This window comes from Camelus bactrianus, chromosome 13 (genome assembly GCF_048773025.1).
Source record: "Camelus bactrianus isolate YW-2024 breed Bactrian camel chromosome 13, ASM4877302v1, whole genome shotgun sequence".
NCBI classification, from domain to species: Eukaryota; Metazoa; Chordata; class Mammalia; order Artiodactyla; family Camelidae; genus Camelus; species Camelus bactrianus.
The window spans coordinates 41,988,786-42,013,844 of NC_133551.1; the positions used below are offsets into that span (position 1 = coordinate 41,988,786).

General features: G+C 38.1%; 1 protein-coding gene across 1 annotated transcript in view; it reads right to left on the bottom strand.

Annotated features, from left to right (window-relative positions):
- Positions 1 to 11,718, bottom strand: part of ZFYVE9 (zinc finger FYVE-type containing 9) — a 130,630-nt gene extending 118,912 nt beyond the window's left edge. Inside the window, exon 1 of the mRNA XM_074376493.1 lies at positions 11,580 to 11,718. The gene's annotated coding sequence lies outside the window, so the exon portion shown is untranslated. The remainder of the gene's footprint in view (positions 1 to 11,579) is intronic.
- Between the last annotated feature and the right edge of the window lie 13,341 nt (positions 11,719 to 25,059).

Sequence of the window (25,059 nt, forward strand, 5' to 3'; positions counted from 1 at the left end):
AAGCATCCAATGCAGAAGAAACACTGAACCACCAACTAGACAAAATGACTCAGACAGCTGAGATTAGCCACCCCAGAACTGGCATGATGGGGACAATAAACGGAGAAGCCACTGTAACAGAAATGAAGATGGAAGTAGAAAAAAGGCACGGTTTGGACTCCCACTTACCCAGGCCCAATCAGGATACTGCCCACTCTGAACATCCAACCTATGAGCAACAGAGATCAACACTGAGCCCAGAATATAGCACTATGCCTCAAGATGACCGACTGGCTAGTAGATGGCAAGCTGACCACATTGTATTACTTCCATCTCAGAAGAGCCAGTAATTGATCCTGACAAGTATTCAATAGATACTTATTCCAGGTATGGGTCTGTCTTTCCTATTGATAGCGCTCCAGCCACACCACTAAAGAAGGGCTTACAGAGTACCTAATCCAGACATGGAATCCCACATAACACAGCATCCAACCCAGGGAACCACTTCACAGTGAAGGAACTGTGGCAGTGGGCCCATAACCGTAGGATCCAGTGGTCTTGTAACAACACCACACAAAAGCAGCCAGCCTTAAAGACAATTGGAATGACCTATTAAAGACACAGCCAATGTACCAGCTCAAAGACAAGAATGGCGTGCTATCCTCTAGGATGCAGTATATGCACTGATTCAGAGATATGTTCCCAGTAGGAAGAACACATGGGTTTGAGAACCAAGAGGTAGAAGAAGAAATGGCCCTCACTTAACAACATCCCCAATGACCCACTGGAGCAACCTTGTACTTTCCATCCCCAAAAGACTGTGCTCTACAGAGTTACAGGTCCTGGGCACACTCTTGCCAGGAGGCACATCAAGGATCATAGTGACCTATAAGTCACAGTTGCAGCCTGGGCATTGGGGAGTTTTTGTGTACCAGGACCAGGAGGCAAAAAGAGGAATCAACATCATGGCAGGGTTAATTAACCTCATCCTCAGGAGAAGTAGGGCGGCTGTAACATAAAGGGATCAAGGAGTATGTGTGGAATTCAGATGATCCATTTGGGTTCCACCTGATACTCCCCTGCCCAATTGTGACTGTGAATGGAAAAATGCAACCACTCTAGCCTGAGAAGAGAATAGTTCTCAGAATCTTCAGAAATGAGGGTTGGGTCATACCACTAGGTAAACCCCCAAGACGTTCAGAAATGCTAGCTAATGGCAAGAATTTAGACTAGATAGTAGAGGAGACAATGAGAACCGACCGCTGTGGCCCTGAGTCCAGCTTCAGAGATGGGGGCTGAAGCCTGTCTCACTATCCTACTTCTGCTAAGTTTCTCATCAGGAAAAGAGATCCATGGAACATGGAGGAGCTGCTCTCAGAAAATGTTTAGGGACATAGGTCTATGCAGAACAAGAAAGGGACTATGGCAATCACCTGGATCTCCCTTGAGAAAGGAACCTGCATTCAGGTGCAAGGAGTACAGTTAGCTAACAGCCATGTCAGAACAGTCTCAGCTTTCCAGTGGAGGCCACACTCTTCTCAAGTAGCTCCTAGCCAGTGACTAAACACTGTTAGTGTACTAGAACCTGGCCATTTCTCCTCAATACAAGATTCCTCTAATAGACAGTTTTCACTCTGGAGCTTCTTAACTGGGTTGGCCAAGTTTTTTGTTTTTTGTGGTTTTTTTTTTTAGATCTGCGTCACAGACTGAAGATCTTATACTTTCTACTTTCCCTTGGTCAATTCAGCCTCCTCTCCCTTTCCCTTAACATTTCATTATCTACCCCCCATAAAAATCTCTTGCACTACTAACTCCAACTCAATTTCTTTCTCAGGGGACCAAACCAGCACACTATGTAATTAGCTCTTTATATGGATCATCTCATTTAACCCACTAAAGTATTACTGTTATTCCTTTTTACAGATGAGGAAACTGAGGCACAGATATGTTAATTAATTTGCCCAAGAACACAAGGCAAAAGCAGTGGAACTAAAATTTGAACCCAAGCAACCTAACTCCAAACCCTAAGCTTTTAATTACTATGCCAGGGAAAACAAGGTATTATCTTGTTATCTTTAGCTATTAAGATGAGAGTAAATATTTATTCTGTATAATTTTAGAGAGCAAAACAACAAAAGGAAGATATTAAAGAAAAGCAGATCTTTGGCTAAATATAAAAGAAATTTTCTAATAATCAGTAGTAACCAACAACAGAATGAGGTTCTTCAGAAAGTAATCAAGGCCAATCACCTTAGCGTTCAGTCACAGATATTGTGAGGGTGAGGCTCTATAAAACAGATAAAAGTTGACCTAGATCAGTAAAAGGTATACTACTAAGTGTTATGTGGAAAAAGAGTTCCACAGCCAATTAGTCTGAGTAATATACTGTTGAACAAAGTGAAACAAGTTTCTTTACCACACTCCTCAGTTTTTAAAATATTAGTGTGTATTTACAGATCTCCAGCTGAAGGATACAGTATGCTGAAAAACCCAAATTTATTTGAGAACACTTCCTTGCTCCCAGGCTAGGTTGCTTTCTTTGAGAAGTCAAGATTCACTGATCCAGGACTCCAGAAGCAGCTAACAAGAAAAAATATGACAATTTTCTAGCTTAGTAACAATTTTCCAACTAGTCAAAAGATCATCTGATTTATCTATATATGTCAATATCAACATCTCTAATATCTCCAGGGTAGGAAGGCCACATAAATGTTTTGTCACTAAAATTCATTTCATCTTTTCTTAATACAAAACATGCCCTCCTTTGCTTTATCAACAAATTCTCTGAAGATCTACAATGGGTCCACATTTTAATTACTGAATTTCCACTTTAAGAGCAATATGAAAGCTTTAATTATTTCAGTGTGCTACTGGTGACCTGGGTATTTTCATATAACACAGCTCTACATGCATTTTTCACAAACATACACATTATCATAGGAAAAGGCAGAAGAAAAAGAGCAACAGGTAGAGGGAAGAGGCCTCTGTCACAAACTATTCATCCAGCTAATTTCCAGAGTTTCTGTGTTTTTATTCAGAAATATATTCTGTTTATTATAGGGAAAACTTTTATGTGAATTATAATCCCTTAGTCTTTATTCTCCTATATTCCTCAGCCACTACTCAGCCCACTGCCCCCCCACTGTTACTTCACTGACATTTAGTCACCATTGTCTAGAGTTGTCCACGTGCCATTTATCTTTTCATTCAGCTCTTCCTTAGAAATATTAAATAGAATGTTAAATGTGGAAGTGGCCTTAACATCTCGCCCACCACTCATTTTCAGATCAGAGAAATGAGGTCCAGAGGTTAGCTATCATATTTTTCTAATAAATGCAAAGCAGGCATTTATCTACTTCAAAAATACGTGTATAAGTGCAAAAATTCCCCCAATACATACATATACACATCTTTTTCTTATGCAAAATGCTACATGCCAGTAGCATACTTCAAAGACAAACACCTGACAAAATCAAGCAACTAAAGTTGTGTTCTCCTAATTTGAATACTTCCTAAAGCACTATGGAAAATTTTAGGATAAAACTAATACAGAACATATGGGGAAGTTCGCATGATGAAAAACAGTGTGGACTTTGTAGTCAAAGATATGGTTATATGATTTGACTATATGGAGATATATGGATTTAATAATGGACGTGGGCTTAGGAAAGTCAATGAAACTCTCCCAAGTCTCAGCTTCTTCATGAATGATACCATGAATAATACAGGATCATTTTAAAAAATTATAAATAACAGACATGAAATACCTAGCAGAAAGATGGCACACTGATAACAAAACTTTCATATTACACAAGTAATACAAGGTAAAAGAAATCAAGGAAAACTTCATAAATCTGAAATCTTAGGAGGACTGGGTAACGGGCATGTAGGAACAAGTGTAAAGAATGATTAGGTTGGAACCGGATCAAGAAGGGCTGTGCCAGATTAAAGACTCAACCTTGTTTTTTTAACCACTGTGCAGAAATCTCCAAGAGTGACCTCACAAAAATCTCAAAAATAATTTACTTTAGCTACTACCTTAAAACAGAAACAAAAATGAAAAACTATGGGCATGGCTGGATAGATCAATTCTCTTAAACCCCAATTCTAACTGCATGAAAACTTGACCATGGGCTGAATTTTCCTTATGGGTCAATTACGTATCTCAGACCACGGATTATTAAGTGAGGACAAAACAACTTTTTAAAATACTTTACTGCACAATGAGTTCATATTACTTTTGTTATCTCACAAAAAAATTAATTTTTAAAGAGCAATTAATATTTACCAAAAATAAACAATTAGAACATGTTTTATATTTTCTTCATCACCAGCTAAGTTACAACCCAGTTAATAAAGGCTTTAAAAAAAAAAAAAACCTACAGGCAGCTATGACATCACCAGAAGCACAAAAAAAGTCTAAATGATGCATTCTGAAGTTTTAAAATTTTTCCCAAACTAGCAGTGTTTTACTTGAATTACTTTTTAGGGGTTGTTTCTCTCATTCAATGGAAAATGAAAAATGGAGACTAAAATTTACATAAACCTTGATGGAGTATTTTCCCAAAATTTTGATACTGCTTGCTTTTTTAATAAAGAGAATTCTTATTTATAAAAATGCATGCCTCTATGTATGTATATGCATGACTGGAACATTGCTTTGTGCACCAGAAATGGATACACTGTAACTGACTGTACTTCAGTTAAAACCTTTTTTCTAAATGTATGCCTCTATAAAATTATCCTTGTATAAAAATGCTAATATGCTCAAAAAATAATAATAAATAAAGAGAATTCTGACATAGGCTCAATTGTGTTCTGAAATAATGATTAAAACATATATCATTTACTTTTTCTTAATTTTTTGGGGGGGGAGTTAATTAGGTTTATTTATTTCTTTATTTTTAGAGGAGGTACTAGGAATTGAACCCAGGACCTTGTGCATGCTAGGCACGCACTCTACCATTTGAGCTATACCCTCCCCCCTCTTTCTTAATTTTAATAAAACAAATTCTGGCAGATAAACTACCAAACCTTATAATGAGAGGTTAGAAAAGAACTATATTGTAAACAGAAGTGCATACCTTTTCATTAATTCCAGCAAAAAGACTCCAGAACTGCTGTTTTTTTGTACCTTTACACAGAAATTATGGCATCCAAAGCAACTATAAGAGTGTGTAACAAACCAGTTATACAATCTTATATAACTTTCAGCTCACTCAGTTCAAAGTCAGCATTAAAAGATGTAAAAGTGATCATAATCAAGTGGGAAAATACTGTGGGTGATCCACTGTATGTAGAATGAAGGCCTCAAACTTGCACTGTTTACTTAGCCAATGGTTCACTACAGAATTTTCTAACTAGTTTGAAAAAACTTTAGAAACATTAGCAAGTCACTGTTGCTGACTTTGAACTACGTTCTACAAAACCTCATAGAAAAGCTTTAATACCTTAAATGGGAACATACAATAGGGGACTACACTACCTACAAGAATAAAGAAATTTATTGTAAATAACCTGTATTTTTTTAACCAATTTGTATTTATACAAAATTATATATCATGGAAAGGTAATGACAATCCTTAAAATCTGTCAGACCTGAGTGGTTAGAAATGTTAATAGGTAAATATGCAATTGGACTCTAACTTTTTAGAAATGTTTTAGCGTTAAAGGAAAACTAAATCTAAGGCTTACAGTTAATTGCCTTCTGCTAAGAAATGTTCTTAGAAGACAATCGTTTAGTTGAAATCCTCATACCACAATCCCCATCACCACCCAGTGTGGTTAATCAGTTCACTGTTTACTAAACAAGAAACTAGGAAGTTCACAGCTTTTATCTTCAAGCCAAAAAACTTACCATCAAAGAATCTGGCAATTTATCTGCAAGTAAAAGCTTCAACAACTGACCTAAGGACTATAAATAAAAGTTATAAATCTCAAATAGAGTTTTACCTTATCACTTCACACCCACTAGCAGGGCTATAATTAAAAAGACAGATAATAATAAGTTTTGGTGAGGATGTGAAGAAACAAACCCTCATACGCTGCTGGTGGGAAGGTAAAATGATGCAGTTCCTCAAAAAAGTTTAAATGATCAGTTACCATTTAACCCTGGTAATTCCACCTCTAAGTATATACCCAAAAGGAAGGAAAACATGTGAAATATTCACAGCAACATTATTTATAATAGTCAAAAAAAGCAGGAACAACCCAAACTGAATGGATAAATAAAATGTGGTATATCCACACACTGGAATATTATTCAACCGTAAAAAAGGACTACTGATACATGCTATAAATGGACGAACCCTAAAAACATTGTTCTAAATGAAAGAAACCAGTCACATATCTTATGACTCCACATTTATATGAAATGTTCAGAACAGGCAAATCCACAGAGGCAGAAAGTAGCTGCCAAGGGCTGGGAAGATTGAGGGGGATATGGGGAGAAATTACTAATGTGTATGGGGTGGTTGGCTTGGTTTTGTTTTGTTTTGTTTTTTGGAATGATGAAAATGTCTAAAATTAGACAGTGTTAATGCTTGCATAACTCTGTGAATATACCAACAGACAGTGAATTGTACACTTTAAATGGATGAATTGTATGGTATTTGAAAATCTCAATAAAGCTGTTATTTTTTTAAATGGAGCTTTACCTAATAATCTAAATTTAATTGAAGCATATATGTTCTTCATTTCACATCTTAAAACCTCTCTAAATTGGTTAATATTATTTCAAACTTCCAGTTAAAACTCAGGACTGGATATATCCAAATTTTCCTTGATTAACAAAAAGTCTAGAGCCCTTTTACCATTTCCTTAGATCTTACTTTCTAAGACTCCTTCCCTCAAAAAGTAACACATTTCTATTTAATTTTTTAAATCTAGGGTTACGGACTTAAAACTTCCATATTTTTTAAAAATGCAACAGAACTACCATCATAGATCTTAAGCCACATATCCTTAAGGATATGTTATCAAGAATAATCAAAGAGGGAGGGTATAGCACAAGTGGTAAAGTGCATGTTTAGCATGCATGAGGTCCTGGGTTCAATCCCCAGTACCACCTCTAAAAACAAAGAGATAAATAAACATAATTACCTCCCCCTCAACAAAAAACTTAAAAAAAAAGTTTAAAAAAATCAGAAAAAAGAAAAATCACTACAGAATTATCAGCTAAAGAAACTATTGTAGTCAAAAATTAGGGCTCCAAAAGCATTTTTAAGCTTAAATAAACGAATGTAATGATTTTAAACTAAAAGATAATTTACAGAAAAAATTCTAGGATTTTTACAAATAATTCTGTAATATGAAATCCCAAACGCTTCAAGAGCCTCATCCACATAGATAAAGTTCTCCTTTTCCCCTTGCCCAATGTGAATTCAATGCCTTTTTTCTTGATTTCAGCATGTCCAAAGAGATTTACTCATCTTTACCTTATTTAAGGTTCTCAAAAAGTACTTCATAAGTACAAAACATTATATACTGTTTTGATGTTCCCAATAGTTCAGTTCTGTAAATGGGCAACTTACAATACTTCAAAATAAAAAAGTTTAATAGGGAATATTTTATAAAACTCTAAATTATTGTATTTAATAAAATTGAGTATTATAAAGTATAAGGCATTCTATTAACTATACAATTAAAATACTAACTATGATGCCTTGGTTTCGTCTCAAATTAGTAATCTTTAATACTTAAAAAATAGTCATACTGATTTTATTTCTCAGTAGTAAACTCTATAAATAATGATCTTTCAAGCCCTTTCAAACAGAAGTAAACAAGAAGTATATTTTCCACTTCCAGGGTAACATTGATTTACCAGGACTCATGGGACGGGAACTGCAGCTCTGACTTACACATTATATCATTTATATCTTCACAATAATCCTATAAAGTAGGCATTGTCAGTTTCATCTTATAGGCGAATAAATTGAGGCTTAAAGGGATAAGAAACTTGTCCAGGATCATATAGGTTATAAGACTAGACCCCATATCTAACAGGTTATAAAAATCTAGTTCCAATCTATTGCAGTTTGTCAGGAAAAGTCTATGTTTTGAAGACTTTCCAATTCTTTTTGTTTTGTTTTGTTTGTTTGTTTTTAGTTTTTGTTTGTTTTCTTTTTTGTTGGGAGAAGGAGGTAATTAGGTTTATTTATTTTTAGAGGAGGTTGTCGGGATTGAACCCAGGACCTCATGCATTGCTAAGCATGCTCTCTATCACTTGAGCTATACCCTCCCCCTTTTCCAATTCTTAAATAATGTTAACTTTAAGAAATTGATATTGCTTTTTGAAAACTAAGTATATGAACTATGCCTATTCGGCAACTGCAACTGTGCATCTTTCACTGATAATTATATACGATAAATGTTATCTATACAATTCAAGTCAGGTACACAAAAGTAAAATCAAAAATCATATAAAATCCAAAAACAGCTGAAAATGAATAAAACTGAAAGTGAAACAAGTATACATTTTCACAGAGAACAGCTAATTTATTAGCTATAAATAGGGAACATCTAATTTATTAGCTAAAAATGAAATGGAAAATATGTGTAACAGTTCAGATTAAAATTGTTTTCTATCAAAAATTTCCAAAAGTAGACTCATTCTCTAAAAAAATTAAAGCTACCAGTTTTAAGTCACACAGAAATTCCAATGCCTGGTTTTTGTTTTCCCCAAAAGGAAGAATGGAACTGCATATTTATTGAACACCTTCTATGTGACAGACACTGAGTTAACTGCTTTTGATTACTTTTCTCTCATGGAACCTGTTCTACTGCCCTGAGTACTGAGGGGTAATATTACACTAATAGTACATAAGATGAAATTCAGGATCTAAATGTCACATTGCTCTAAGATTGTAGTTAAGATTGCAATTAGGATTTACCCACATTAATTCCATACTCTGCACCACATCATGCAATTAACAACCACAAAACATACCACACACACACACCATCCCTTTAGGAACATAAGAATTTAAGTTAAAATCCTAGCAGTTATCTTTTAAGCAAGCTTTGTGCCTTGAAACTAGTCTATGGCCAGCATGTAACAAGGGCCAAATAAAAGTTTACAGAATAGAATGAACAGAGGTAGCTAGCTTAGTAACAGAGGAAGAAATGGGATCATCCCCACTCACTCAGTCTTTCTAAAGGAGTTAATACAAAACCACTGGTTACCAGGAAACATACAATTTTCTCCTTGAAGAATAAAACACTGAATCAGAAATTGAAAGAAAAGGAATAACCATATACAAAAATTATTAATTTTCTTAAACAGCAAGCTACTGGATTAAACATAGAAGCCTTAAAGAGAGATCTAGCATGTTCCACTCAATTACAACACGTGTCTGACTCTGCCTTGTAACAGTTAACTAAACATGTCCTGCTTCCACAATTAGCTAGTTGCTAGTACAGCCCTTGGTCATTTTTGTGTTTCTCAGAATACCAAAGGCAGGACATAGCACTTAGTAGCTAAAATTTTATAAAGATCTTTTACAGATTACAAAATCTTTTCAGATGTATCTACCCTAAAAGCCTTGAAAGATAAGCATAATAATGATCTTCATTTTACAGACAATGACATTAAAGTCCAAGATCAAAAGCCAAGGTAAGTGGCCAGGTATCCTTCTGTAACACCTCAGCTACCAGAAAAGGCTCTCATGTTTGTTGACTGAATCAGCTGTCCCTGGAAATACCATTTTTCTAAGATTATAACACCACTATTTGTTGTTCTGAGAAATGACTGCATTGCCACTTAAGACTGATAGCTTTGCTAGAAAAGAGATACTTTCATTCAGCTTGTCAAGGTTAGTTAACTTTAAACTTAATATAAGTGATTCTCAAACTTTAGTAGGACTAAAGAATTGGAGAGCTTGATAAAAATAAAGATTCTTGGGCCACCATCATTTCTTAGAAATTCCAATTCAAAGGGCAAGGACTCACAGCTGATTCTGATGTTGGTAGTCTTTATGGACACAGTAAGAACTGAATTAGATGTTTTAAAACCTAAATCAACCTACCTCGCAAAATTTTTTTATAAAGCCAATTTTTTACAGTTATAAATATTTAAGCAAAATTTTACAGAAACAATACAAGACTATGACATCTAACTGCACAGGTCCTCAAAAAAACGTTTACTACGCCAAACCTCTCTAGACCTTAGGAGCTTCACATGCTACACAGAAGGTAGATCAAGGATCTTTCAGGTAGTTACCCATGTTATTCTGTTTTAATTGATGAATTCAACTATGATTGCAATGTAATTTAGTAAAACATTTTTACAGAGCTTACACAAATGGCTGGATGTTAAACAGTAAAATGGAACAGTTAACATTGAACCTAATACAGAAATAATTTAAAAACCACCAACAATAAAGCTCATTTTAAACTTTAAATGACCATTGCAATGTTCTAACTGTGAGATTATGGGTGACTTTTCCCCTATTACTAAATATTTATTGAGAGTCGGCACCGTATCTCTCTGTACTTTCTAAATTTTCTACAGTAAGTGTATTTTTTTCATAATTACAAAAGTTTTATAACTATTTATTACTCCTGCAACCTTCACATACATAATAGGAAAACATGAATAATTTGAACCACATTTATCATAAACCATAAACACCCAAATATCTGACTTACAGTATCAAACTGTGATCGCCTTTTTTTTCACATTAATAACAGAACAAATCACTTAATTACTAAAATGTAGAATATGTCCTATTTCCACCAGGTATCTTATTAGAGTAGTTAGCACGACTTTAAAATCCTCTTGTCATCCATCCTATGGACCTATTTAAGGGGATATTTTTGTATCACGTACTGAGGCATTAAAATATTTACACTCCCTTATTAGGGGGATGGGGGAACAGACTTTTTCGGGTTTTTTAAGGTATTTTTCTAATTGTGAGTATTTATCTAGGAAACTTAACATCGCAAAGCTGGGATGGGGCTTTCTCCAAGGCAGACCACGCTCAGCTCAGAAGCAAAATGTAAAAGAAGGCAAAGATGAGCTACTGGTAGGTGATGAAATTTCACCGCAAATAAGACGCAAAAGGTTTTTTTCAGCCCAGTCAGATGGGTGAATGACACTCCAAGAGTTCCAAGGGCTTTCAGGGCCCCGCACTTTCTGCCCACGGATTCTCACCCTGCCCTCCCGCCCTCCCCCCGGGACTCTGTGAGACTCCGCACCCGGCGCGGAGACGCCCAGGCGGTTTCCGAACAGGCGTCCTCTGCCTCCCTCCGGGATGTACGTGCAGGGCCCGGGATAAAAGGCTGCGCTCGGCCCCGGCCCCGGGCCAACCTGAAGGGTGCCAGTGACCCTGCCAGCCCCCAACTCCACACACCGGGTGGCCCCGCAGCCCAGGCCGGGGCGAGGGCTTCCCGACGACGCGGGGCCTAGTCGCTCCCCAAGCGCCTCCAGCCTCCTGGGGGATGCGGGGAGGAAGGGCTGTGGCCCCCAAGCCGCGGGGTGGGGGAGGCGGCCGCAGCTGCAGGACGCCCCGTCCGCCCCGCCCGAAGGCTTGCCGCCAGGGCCCTCCCGGGCAGCCGAAGGCCAGCAAGCCCGGGACCGCGCCGCGCCGCACCACACTCACCTTGAGCAGCGGCCGCCGCCGCTTCAGCATGGCCAGGGGGGTCGTCCCTGAGCCGACAGCCTCCTCCGGAGGGCACCGGCCCGGCCCCGAGCGCCGCCGCGAAGCCTCCCACTCCTGACGGGGCTGTGGTCGCCGCTGCTGCTGAGGCCCAGAGCCCGCCGAGCCACATCGGGCTCCCGGGCCGCCGCAGCCACGCGGATCCCGGAGGAGCGCCGCTGAGCGGGGCCGGGGGCGCAAGGCTGCGGCGGGACGACCGAGGTGCTGCAGGCGGGGATCCTCCGCGAAGCCTCCAGCGTCCCCGTGGCCGCTCCTGCCGCCGGCGGCGCTGGGCCACAGCGCCCCCTGGACTCCACGCCCGGCTACGGCGCCGGGACTGCGGCGACCGCCCGGGCACGAGCGGCAGGGAGCGCGAGGGAGCGCGGCCTGGGGAAGGCGGGGGCCTCATGCTCCCTGCGCCGCCCTCGGCCCCCAGCCCGCCCCCGACCGCGCTTCCCGGAGCCGGAAGCCCCTCGGTCTCCAGCGACCTTGGTAGGTCTCCTCCTCTCTCCCCAGTCCTCAGGCCCTGGGCACCTTTGCACCTTTGCCCTCTCTCCAGAAGGTACGTGAACGTTCCTGTCACTCGGACCTTCACCCGAGAGCAGGAGTGTGAGGGAATTTCCTCATTCTCATCTCTCACGGTTCCAGAGGGATCCCTCCTAATCCCTTCAGTGTGTCTGGGTGTAAGAAGAGTGACCCACAACCAACCTTCTTCCACAGACGCACACAGAATCCTTTCCCAAAACAGATGAAGGAGTTGTCTTTGACCTTAACTTTTTTTGGATATACTGGCAGATCATTTCAGGAATTTCCTTCAGATACCAAACCCTTAACCTCCAAACTCTCACAAAATAGAAAAAGATAGTAACAGGCCGAGCAAGAGAAACGAATAGTCAACTGGTTGTCCAGATATTCATAAACAACTTAAAGGTAAGAAAAGAACAATCCATCTCTTATAACTAACCGACTTCCCCACCCCGTCTTCTACCCGTACACCCCCAGCCCCTGCCAAATCCCAGGTAAGGCTCAGAAGGAAGGAAATTGTAACAGCGAGGACTGTGGAATCATTCTCTTTACAGATACTCCAAATTTGATTTCAGTCAAACGCTAGGGTGCAAATATCAGCACTAAAAACAAAGGAAATAAAAAGACTGTCAAAGGAAAACAGAGAAAGAAATTCTTCAAATTGTCTGGTCCCAAATTTTTCTACATACATCATTTTATCATACAGTGGTTTCTCAGAATGAGCAGGGACTTCAGTGGCAGACAGATCCTGATACTACCAATTCCAGCTCTGTCCCGTTTAGCTTTATGACTGTGCAAGTTATATAATATTTCTCAACCTCGGTTTTCTAATGCCTTGCTGGTTGTTGTGAAGTGTGGAGATAATTTATGTAAAGGAACTGGCCCATGGAAAGTACTCAGGAAGTATTAGTTCCTATTATTGTTGATTCCAAAACACCCTCTCATTCTTTCTTAGATTCAGGATTGTTCTCACCTGGTTTTTTTTTCTTTCTCTATCTGTATTGTGTAAATGTATTCCTATCAAAAGCTGGGTGCATCATTCTTCATCATTCCTGCTCTGGGTATAATTTCCCTAAATTTCACTAATGAATTTATATAACATCCCTCCACTGAAGAATAATAGAGCCTAGTTCCCTGGATCCTATGACATGCTGTTGCATAGCAGATACCTGCATAGAACCAGTATATTTTTCTGTATAAAAAAGAATTATAAAGCAATCTCACCTTACCTTAGGTTATGTCCTAATAATAATAAATCTTAATGAGAAAATTATAAGGTCTCTGGGAACTTGCAAATAATAATTGAGCAGCCACCTTAGAGAAAACATAACCTAACAGCTCTCTTCCAATCAATGAAAGCTGTTCCTGTACAATCCGGAGTGTGCCTTCACCACCTACTTCTGAGTCACATTGCAAAAAAAAAAAGGAAAAAAATCACTATCCCCTTTTTATAACAAGAAACTGGAGCTCTGAAGGCAACTATGATTTATCCTCACAACAGCTCTATGAATTAAGTACTATACTACCACCATTTTACATGGGAAATACCTCCAACCTAAGGAAAAGCTGGAAGTAGACCCTGAGATTCCTTCAGTCTTCTGTCTGATACCCTAACAGTCCTTTCTGCAATATTCAGAAAATGCATTAAGAGTAAGTTACTGTTGCTAAAAATCTTCAATCTAGAGAAAAGCACCCTTTAAGTGAGATTAGTTTGGCAGCCTAACATTAGCACTGTGCTTTCCAAGCCTGGTTCACTACTGCTGCAGGAAATCTGCACTTATTTATGAATAATCATGCTACCCAGGGTGTAGCTACTACGTGAAGATGATTCATTTGTTCCCAGGACCAGTTTCCTCTTGCTTCACGCTTTCTCCCCTTCTATTTAAATTATGTTGCTCAAGAGTTTGCCTTTATCATCACTACCACCTCCCTGATTGTAATAATCCATTTTAAATCCTTTCATCTGCAAGTTCATTCCATTGTTTTGACTCTTCCTACCCAGTTGCTCTCTTTGTATAATCTCTCATCTGTTTTTCTCTCCTCTCTGGTAAATCCTTCATTTTAATCTGCCTTGACCTCTGTCAATTGATTTGGTTACCCTACTCTCAGTTTTGCATTAATTTCCACTACTATCCAGTGATTCTAAAATACCTCTTTATTAATATCTGGTAGGCCTCCCCACTTTCATTTTTATATCATGTACATCCTGTAGAAAGGCAGTATTCTAAGAACGGTTTCTTTAAGTGAATTTAAAGTGTAGTACCCCAAACAAAAATTTCTTTGCTCCTTAAAATTTGTTGTTTAAAATTCAGGCCTTTTATTTGTCAATTATACCTCAATAAAGCTGAGGGGAAAAAAGTCATCAAAAAGATACTCATTTTTTGGCTTGGTGAATGGCATAGGAATCATCCTTAACTCTTGTGTCCCTGTCCTGGACAACTGATACTAAACCTGATAAATTCTACTGCTTGATTTTATTGAATTTCCCTCCTCCTCTCCAACTCCACTTCCACCCCTTTGGGTCTGGGGTATATACTTAATAAATTATAGGTACACTGAATGAAAAGAAAGAAGGGAAGGAGGAATGAATGAATATTTGTGTACAAGAGTACACAGTATAAAATTCTGTTTAAAAGAAGGCACAAAACCTTCTTCATGCTCCCAGTAATCCTTGTGCTTCCCAATTTATAAGCACTCATTACTACACTCTCAACACCTGTTTACTTATACCATCAGTTTGGGAGTGTATGATTCATCTGTGGTTCCCACAACCAGTCTCAGCACAGAGTACACCTCAGGGGATGTAAAGTTGAACTAAGCTGTGGCTTAGCCTGATGTGTATCAGGCTAGTGCATCACACCTACTCAGCGACTTCTCAGGCCTTTCCCATTAACTTCAAGGGTCCACCGCAGAGTATGACTCCCCTTCAACAGGTGATTGCCCTGCTGCCCAGAACTGACCCGAGCCTGCTGCTGCTAGCTGTGGCCTCCCACACTCCTGTAATCACCAATCACAGTCAGGAGTCAAACCCAGAATTCAGTTACCTGTTACCAAACAGGAGAGCCCTGGAGCAGGCCAGAAGTCAGTAAAGCAGTACAAACTTAAAAAGGAAATTGGGGATGTTTAGGAGCTTGTTAGGTCACTTGAGTCATTTAAAAAAGAACAAAGCAATTCCCATTTTAGGAATGGAGTAAGGAAGTAATCAAATATGTGAAAAAAGATAGGTGCAAAAATGTGTTTACTATATATTTTACTATAGGTTTATAACAAAAATATTAGGAAGACCTTAGGTGAGTTAAATGAATTACAGTATAGTACAGAAATACTATGCATCTATTAACATTGCATTTTTTTATTTTTCAATTTTATTATGTAAAATTGATATAATTTGTACATATACAATATGTTGCATGTAAATACATATATACAATATACTGCACATTTTTAAAATTTACATATATAACATTGCATTTTTAAAGAATTTTACATGACATTGAAAACTGCTCATGGTTCAATATCAAATTGAATGTTAAGTAAAAAAGACTATTGTATGATCCCAATTATGTTTGTATATATTTTTAAAATATATAAATATAGTATTTAGAAGGAAATAATACAAAATGTTATATGTTTGTGGGATTTTTAACTTTTTATTTTGAAATAATTTCATATTTAAAGAAAATTTTCAAAAATTCTACAGAAGAATCCATATATCTTTTACCCATATCTAGCCACATTTGCTTTATTCTTTTCTGTGTGCACACATGCTCTCATTCTCACTCTTTCTTCTGTCACAGATAGACATAAATATAGATATTTAAAGAAACTAGTATTATTTTCTTATCCATTTATCCCTAAATGTTTTTCAGTATATTTCCTCAAAATAGTACAGCTATCACAGTACAATTATCAAAAGCAGAAACTTAATATTGATACAGTGCTGTGATTTAATCTATGAACTTATTCAAATTTTGCAAATTGTTCCACTGATATTCTTAAAAACAAAAGAAAAAAAAATTTTTCTGACTCAGGATTCAGTGCAGGATCACATGTTATAATTAGTGTCAAAGCTTTCTAGTATTCTCTAATCTGGAACCACTTCTCAGTCTTTGTTTTTTATGACCTTGACATTTTTACGGAATACATGCCATTTATTTTGTAAAATATCTCTCAGTTTGAGTTTGCCTGATGTCTTTTCATGATAAGATTCAGGTTATGCATTTTTGTCAGGAGTACTATAGAACTGATGCTGTGTCCTTCTCAATGCATCATATCAGGAGGCATGTGATACCTATACAGCCCATCACTGACAGGTGAGAGCAGTTTTGTTCACTGGGTTAATTAAAGTAGTACCTGCCAGGTTTATCCAGTGTAAAGTGACTATTTTGCTCTTTGTGACTGATAAATATCTTATGGAGTGATCACAAGTTTTAATATTCACTGATAATTTTTACTTGAAACAGTTATAAGTATAGTAGTCATCAAATTTCTAATTTCATCATTAACATTCCTTAAACATTTTCTACTTGCCTTCCTACTGTATGGGAGAGCTTTTTGCTTTTCCCTGATTTATTCATTTATCCACTTACTGATTTATATCAAGATGAACGCATCAATTTTTATTTTATTCTATGAATTTTATACTCATTACCATCATTATATATTTTGACATAAAATTTTTCAGATTTGGTTGGCTTTTATGTTCTATTATCACCTCACCATCATTTTCCAAGCATTTCCCTTACTTTCTGGCACTGCATCCCAGGCTTACCTTGTGCTTTCCTCATCCCAGCCCTGGAATCACCCTTTTCCCTAAAAGCCCTAGTTCCATTTAGGGAGAATGATATTTAGAAATTAAGATCTAGGTGGTAGGTGTGCTCATTGACACTATGGTGCCATTGCTTCTAGGCTCTCTCAGTGAGTAGAGCTAGAACACACACACACACACACACACGACTTTTGCTTGAACATCATTTTTATTTTAAAGAGCAACAGATGAATTGTGGTTATTCAGACTTGGGAATTTGACAGACATTTCCTAGAAAATGGCTGAAGTGAGCTTGTCACATCAAGGAAAACAACTAACAGTATTTGTTGCCAGTGATAAAATTCAAGCTTTCAAGTAAATACTAGAATTTTGAAAAACTTGTATTCCCCACCATAAACTTGACAGCTTCCCAAACTTTTCTGAAGAGATGGGTGGTTATAGTAACAAATGTTGTGGAGTGGTTTGTTTGTTTTTTAAAAGTATATAATGAATAAATAAATAAATAAATAAAATAATATAATGAAATATGTCAACATTTGAAAGGTCTACATAATTCTGTGAACTAGTATTTTTTCAAATGATCAATACATAATGTTACAAATACATATGTGGGTGAAATATCCCTTTAAAGTATTTTATAAGCCAAAATATTTTAATGGAACAGAGTACAAAAAATTAATTGATATGGTTTCAAATTCCACATTGCAGCTAACCATTAAGAAATTACCACTTGTCAAGTTTTGATCTAGTATCAAAGAAAATACCTACAAATATCTGAAATGACTATTAAAATATCCTTACTTTTCTAACCACATATCTGTTAGGGACATATTTCCTTCATGTATATCACCTGAAACAACATATCCCAACAGACTAAATGCAGAAGCAGATGTGATAATCCAGCTATCTCCTAGGGGACTGACTTTAAAGAGATTTGCAAAAATGTAAATAATGCCACTGTTCTTACTATGTTTCTGTTGTGGAAAATATAGTTATTTTTTATTAAAATAAGTTATGTATGTTAACGTACAGTGAGTTCACTATTGGTATTTTACATAAATGAATAAATAATTATTTAAAATATTTTCTCAGTTTTAATTTCTAAGATGATAAATATCAATATAGTCCACATAGACAAAAGATCTCTGAGGTCCTCAATAATTTATAAGGGTATAAAGGGGGCTTGTTACCAAAATGTTTGAGACCCACTTCAATAGTTTATTCTCCCATAATTTATTCCATACATTCTCCTATGTGTGAGTATTTAGATTGTTTCCAGTATTTTGTGTTACAGACAAGGTTGCAACAAATAATTTTGTGCATGTGTATTTTTCCAATGTTGTAGATATATCTTTAGAGTAAGTTCTTTGAAGTGAGATTTCTGGGTGAAGAGATACGTGCATATGTAGTTTTATTAGATATTACCAAACTACTCTTTCAGAAGGTTGTGCCTCACTGCTACCATTGTTTGTCTCCCCTACCAGTACGTATATTTTCTGTCAAATCTGATATAAGAGATATAACACTTTTGAGACTGTGTAGTAGAAAAAGCTTTGGAACAGACAGACCTAGATTCAAATCCTGTCTAACTACTGAATATGAACAGAGGACCTTTTTCTTCATCAATGAAATGAGGCTAATGTCTGTTATATATGCAAGGAATTGGCAAACAGTATTTGTTATTATCTGAATCTCTCTGGATACATATGAGTTGCAGTCAGGGTTGACCAGCAGTTACCCTGGATTCCTTGGGGGTAAAGAATGGATTGTCCTAAATGGAACTGCAGAGGATTTGATAGTAAGAGAGAATATTCAGAGTTGAAAGTCTTGGAAGTGACCTAGGGTGCAGCAAGAGAACAGATAATCTAAATCAAAGAGAAGGCCAGAAACAGATACTAAAATCTAGGCTACAGAGCCTAGGATCTATGCAATGAGAGCACAGAACAGTCAGTCAGTTGGTCAGATATTTATTGAACACTATGATGTATGAGACACTATGTTCCATGGTAAGCAAAATACTGTCTCTGCCCTTAGGTTTGGTCTATTGGTGGAGGCAGATGAGAAAAAAGGCAATTAGAATTAGGGTGTAAGCACAGTGTGCTACATAGGAATACAAATCAGGGGCATCCTACCCAAACATATGGGGTTGGGCAAGATTTTTTAGAGGAAGTGATACATAAACAGAGACTTGAAGAATGTCTGGGACTTAGCGAGGTAAATTGGGTGCAGAGGCAGGAGCGGTGAGACAGGGGAAGAGTGTGTTCCAGGTAGCAGGTATAGAATATGCAGTAACCCAGAGGCAAGAGAAAACATGATGTGTCTGAAGAACTGAGAGACAATTTTAGCTGAGGCAGAGAGGACAAGGATGGGAAGGAATGACAACCAAGGTGGAGGCCAAATCAGGAAAGGCCTTGTAATCCATCTCAAGGACCTTGGATTTTATTTTATGGGTGATGGGAAGCCGTTAGAGCTTTTAAGCTGGTCAATGGCATTAACAGTTTTGATTTTAGAAAAGATCACTCTAACTGCTGTGTAGAGAATAAATTATAGAGGGCACAAATTTGGAGACAGGAAAGCCATTTATAAGTGTCTGTTGCAATAATCCAGACAAAAGTGATGGTGAACCTGAATTAGGGTAGAGCAGGGAGAGTGGAGATTTCACGAAGCAAAATCGTCAAACTTATGATCAGATTGGTGTGTGAAAAAGAGGGAGAAGTTAAAAGTGACACTTGGGTTTCTGGCTTAGGTATTTGGGTATTCCATTCTGTCCAACTGGGAGACAGCAGGGGCGGGAGAGCAGGCTTGAGAGAAAAAATGATGAGTGCTGTTTCAACATGTTGACAAATTAGGAAACTGAGGTTCAGAGAGGTGAAGTTATGTATTCAAGGTGACTGTAAGGGGTAGAGCTAAGATTCCAACCCAGGTCTGTCTGACTACAAATTTCTTTGTTGTTTCAGCACCACCACACCTCTTCTCACACTCAGAGAGGGAATGTGCACCAGCTACCAGGGTGGAGAAAACCACTTGTAATGTGAGTGAAATACTTTCCTATAAGTTACATTTGACTGAATAATACCACAAGGGTGTTTCCATAAGCATGATTATTATTATCAACATTCTGTCCATAGTGACTTACACTGCCATTCTCTGGTCCTAGAAGGAAAGTATTAGGATACTTTGATGTTAGAGAATGTTTATGATATGTTTTCATAAGAATTACATATGAGGCAGCATGGCACGTGTGGTGCAATGGAAAGACCCTGGGTTACAGACTGGACACTTGGGTTCTAATGATGTAAACATGGACTGGACTGAGGAAGAAAGTTTTTATTTAGGCATCTGAATCTCTGGGCCTCACCTCAGTGTCCAGTTCAGTCAGGGCCCCTTCAGCACACTAGCCTACTCCATACTACCAACCATGTACAGAGATAGTATGGCATAGTGGGAGGAGCCTGCATTTTGGAGTTGGCAGATCTGAGTTTAAATCACAGCTCCACCAACTTCAAGCTGTTTGACTGACCGTAGTTACTTATTCTCTCTGAGTCTTGTTTTTCTTATTTGTACGGTACATAGTTGAAAGAATTACAAAGAAAGTGTCAGGTACGTGGTAGGCTCTCAAAGTTGATTATCTTGCCTTGCTTTTGCTCATCTTTTGAACCTCAAACACTGTTTCCTATCTCTATCTCCACAGCCCTAGAAGAAAGTTAACAGCATCTTTATACCCTTTCCTATTCTTTCCAACGTACATGTATTCGCTCATACTCAGAAAACCAAATAAACAAAAAATATTTTGGAGGAGAGTAGACCAGCCAAGTAGCCAGCATCCATTATAGCCTGATGACTCACAAGGTTTATTTTTTTTGGGCATGCTACATCCAAGTTGTACATGTGAGTGAATAATGTCAATTATGTGTGCGTTCTCGTGTGAATGTGAATTGGCCTCAATCCCACAAACACTGATCTCTAAATATGCTCCAGACACTATAGGAATACAGAGTTGGGAAAAAAATGTTTTTGCTTAGTTTTAAATGTATTCATATATATGTGTTAATGTATGTTTTGGCTGAGAAGACAAAGGATTGGATTCATACATTTGAGGAATATATCAGCTGAAAACACTGATGGGCTGGAGCCAGCTTGTATTAGCTCATGAGAGCCAGTTGTTAAATTTTAAGTAACTTTGTGAGCCAATTGTTAAATGTGGCCATTTTGAAAAGTTAAGTTATGTAAACTTACAATTAAATTATATTAAAAACAGAGTTTATAAATAGAGTTAGTCCTTGCTTGCAAAGTTCTGAAATGAGCAAATTTTAGTTCCCACAGTTTAGTTCAATAACATCAGTCCAACAAAACAATTCAAGTTTCGCTTATCACAGTATATTAACTGCAAGTAATTGCACAAAGTATAAACTTTGCTGCTATCTCTTCAGTACACACTATGTAAATAACAGACGGACTTTATGATCTGTGATCAATCACATCACTTCTTTCAAAGTCTATCAGTAATTGGTCACTGCACATCTGTTGTTACTCAGTCCTTGCACAGACAATAATGTGTATATTGTGCTGCCTCTTTTACTGCTAGTGATAAAACTCACATGACGTTTTACGGAAATGAGTAATCAAAAAAGGGAATTAGCAAAAAAAAAAAAAAAAAGATCTGGCTGGAAGTGAAACTCTAATTGAACATAAATGGAATTATAGAAAAAATAGTTGAGCATGGGAATGTTGACAGTCCTTCCATTTAGAATACACTAGATCTGCAGCTAGAGGAACTTAGTGAAAACAAACTTAATGACATAAATGAGGAAAATGGTTGTGACCAAAAGAATGAAGATATCTTAGAGAAAGCTACCCCAGTAAGGAAATTCACTTTAAAAACTTTAGAGATATTTCACAATGTTGAAAGTGCAAAAAATAAAATGTTGAAAGCTGATCCAAACTTAGAAGTAGAACCATGTTCCAGGCATAGAAAAGTTGTTTACTCATACTGTAAGTTATACAACAAGAAGGCAAGCATTGTTTAAATTACTCTTGATAATTTTTTGCAAAGAAATAAAACAGTTTAATTCTCAGTGTTTTGAATGTTTTAAGTTATAGTGTGCTCTACCACTCAGTGGGGAAAGAATAGCCTTTCAACAAATGTTGCTGGGACAACTGGATATCTACATGCAAAAGCAAGTGATAGGGCAAATGTTAATAATGCAGATTGAATTTAAAACTGTGTTGCATCTATAGCTGTTACACTGTGAAAAACACAACAAAAGTTAAGGAAATATTCTTCCAGCATTTGAAAACTGTAACCGAGCAGGACTCTGTTGTCATCAGTGACCATCTGATATCTGTAATGGTGTTTGAAACTGCTGAACTATGTAATGGTTTAAAGGGTTTTTCTCATGCTCTTGCTGACCAGGGTTAGGCTGGAAAGGAGGGAGGCTTGGGTGGTCTGCCCAACCCCCTTGTGGTGCTGGTGATGTGTGCAAGGATCATGCTCAGTGCCCTGCTTTTGCTCTCAGTTCCCTGCTCCTGACCCCAGTGCCCTCCTCTTAACCCTTTGTGATTTCCTTGTATCCTGTTGTTCCAGCTGTAGGCCTCAGACTGCAGCAGGAGGTCCCAGGCCTCAGCCTCCTTACAAGGCTAAAAGAATTTATCAACCTGACTTTAAACTGCACAATTTTTTCCCTAGAGTTCTTTTCCATAGAGCCCTTTCCTATGCATCCTTTGTTCTAGATACAAGAATATTAAGAATGTCCCAAAGTGGAGGTGAACTTCACACCCAGCAGAGAGAAGGGGACCGCTGCATCTGCAAAAACAAGAACAACTTTGCAACAATTTGTTACCCTGTATATGATCTCTATGGAAACTAGCTCTGCTCCTTGAACTTGAACTTTTACTATAAAACCCCCTGCCTTCTCTCCCGGTAGGCTCACAGTCTTAGAGACATTAGCCCACTGTGACCTGCCTTTTCTACTTCATCCAAAACTCTGTTCTCGAGTCTCAATTTGGTAAGCAGGGTAAAGAAGCTGTGTTTCAGCAACAAAATTATTACCTGATTCAGCAAATACATCACCTATACTATTAACAAATGAGTGAAGTTCCAATAGATATTTTTGTTGTTTCACTTTCATATTACTTGTTAACATAAACAAAAATGTTAACCCACATTTATTTCAGAACTACACTCAGAGGGCTAGTTGTTAAACATGTACCAGTGCACCACAGGCTGGAAAGGACATCAATAATCCTATAATCCAGCATTTCTTATCATTTGACATGTTAGGGGCATGAAGCCCAGGACCAGCCCAAGGTCACAAACAAGTAAATGGATGGATGGTCAACTTTCGAGTCATGTACTGTTCTTTTACACTTTAAAACCACCCCTCTGGAAAATATGTTCTCCATGAAATACCAGAGTGAGGATGGGCAGTGAAGATGCGTGAAACAGTTGTCATCAGTTTAGCTAATAAAAAGCCCTTCTCTCCAGGGTCCTAACAGTGCCGTGTACCTCCCCTGGGGGAGGGAGGACCCAGAAGAATCAGGGCACAAGAAGAGACCTGCTAGGTGCCTCTCCCTATCCAGGCAGACAGCAGTTGGGCAGGCAAACAAGCCATGTCTTATTTTTGGACTTTCTTCTCCTTACACCCTGAGGCATTGAAGAGATTGGGGAGATATTCAGGCTTCTCTCTTAATAAGGGATTAAACAGAGTCCTGGCCCATGGGAGAGGATCAGGTTCAAACCTGGCCTCCAGACCAAAGCACTCTCTTAGACCTCAATCACTTGGAACATCACTTTAATATTATCGTATTTACCCAGAGTCTCCTTGGGAGGCAAGCAAGGATTGTTAATAATAATAGACCTTTACTTTTACATACAGCCCTTTATAATTTACAAGGTTTATGTATATGCACCGTCCTGTTTGAGCCCTGTATGGTGAGTAGGGTAGGGGGTTAGTAACCCTATTTTACAGATGAGGAAATGAGGCTCAACAAGACAAGGTGCCCAAGTTCATGGAACAGATTTCAGGACTGGAACCCAGATATACTGACATAAAATTTAGTTGTCTTCCATGGCACCAATTACCACAGCACAGGCCTTGAAATATTCAGAGAATTCTTATTAGTGATAGTTATTAATAATAAAATACATATTGTTAGGAGAGAGAAAAATGGAGGCAGAAAGATCTTTGAGAAGCTGCTATTCAGGAGAGTTCAGGAAGCTCTTTCTGAGGAAGTCATGTGTAAGTTGGGACACACATGCCAAGTTAGCCAGGAGACAGTGTGTGCACTGGTCTGGGAAACATAGTCAGTCAGTGTGGCCGGAGTGGCCTGAGCAAGGAGTGAGTGGCAGGAGGTGAGACCAGAGAGCAGTGGGCAAGAATGAGATCACAAAGGACTTGCAGCCAATGGTAAGTGTTTGGGATTTTTATCCCAAGGACAATGGGAAGCCTTGGAGGGTTTTCAACCAGGGTAGGAATGTGATCCAATCTATGTTTAAAATATCACTAGCTGCTGAGAGGCAATGGAATTGTAGAAACAAGATTTGAAACAGAAAACAGGAGGCTCTTTCAGAAATCCAAGCAAGATGGTAGCTTGGACTAGGCACCAGATAGTAGCAGTGGAGATGAATAACTTTGAGTGGATGAATTTGAAATATGTGCCAGATACTGTCAAATGTATTTTCTTATTTAAGCCTCACAACAGCCCAGTGATTGTAGGTATTTTACAGATTCTTTAATTTTGTAGATGAGGAAGCTGAGATTCAGACAGATTTCATCTTCCTTATCATGCGTCCCTCTGCAGAAGAATGATCATCTTGTCTGCCAAGAAACTGAAATTCAGAACCCAGAGTAGGTGTCAGGGTGATTAGCATGATAAAGTCCCTGTCTGAAAGGCTTTTTCTTTTTCCAGATGAAAGAGACGGGTCTAGTGAGGGAATTTCTATGGATAGAGGAGATTATATCAACTAGAGAGTTGTATGTGACTTAGCATAAGATCAGGCCATCAGGACCCTATTGGGTAACATGAAAAATTTAAACCCTATAAAGATGTAATTATAGATTGATGGAATTTGAAAGACTCTTTACAGATAGTTGGGTACAAATGTCCTACTTCACAGATGAGAAAACGAAAAAGTAAAATTCGGAGAGGGGG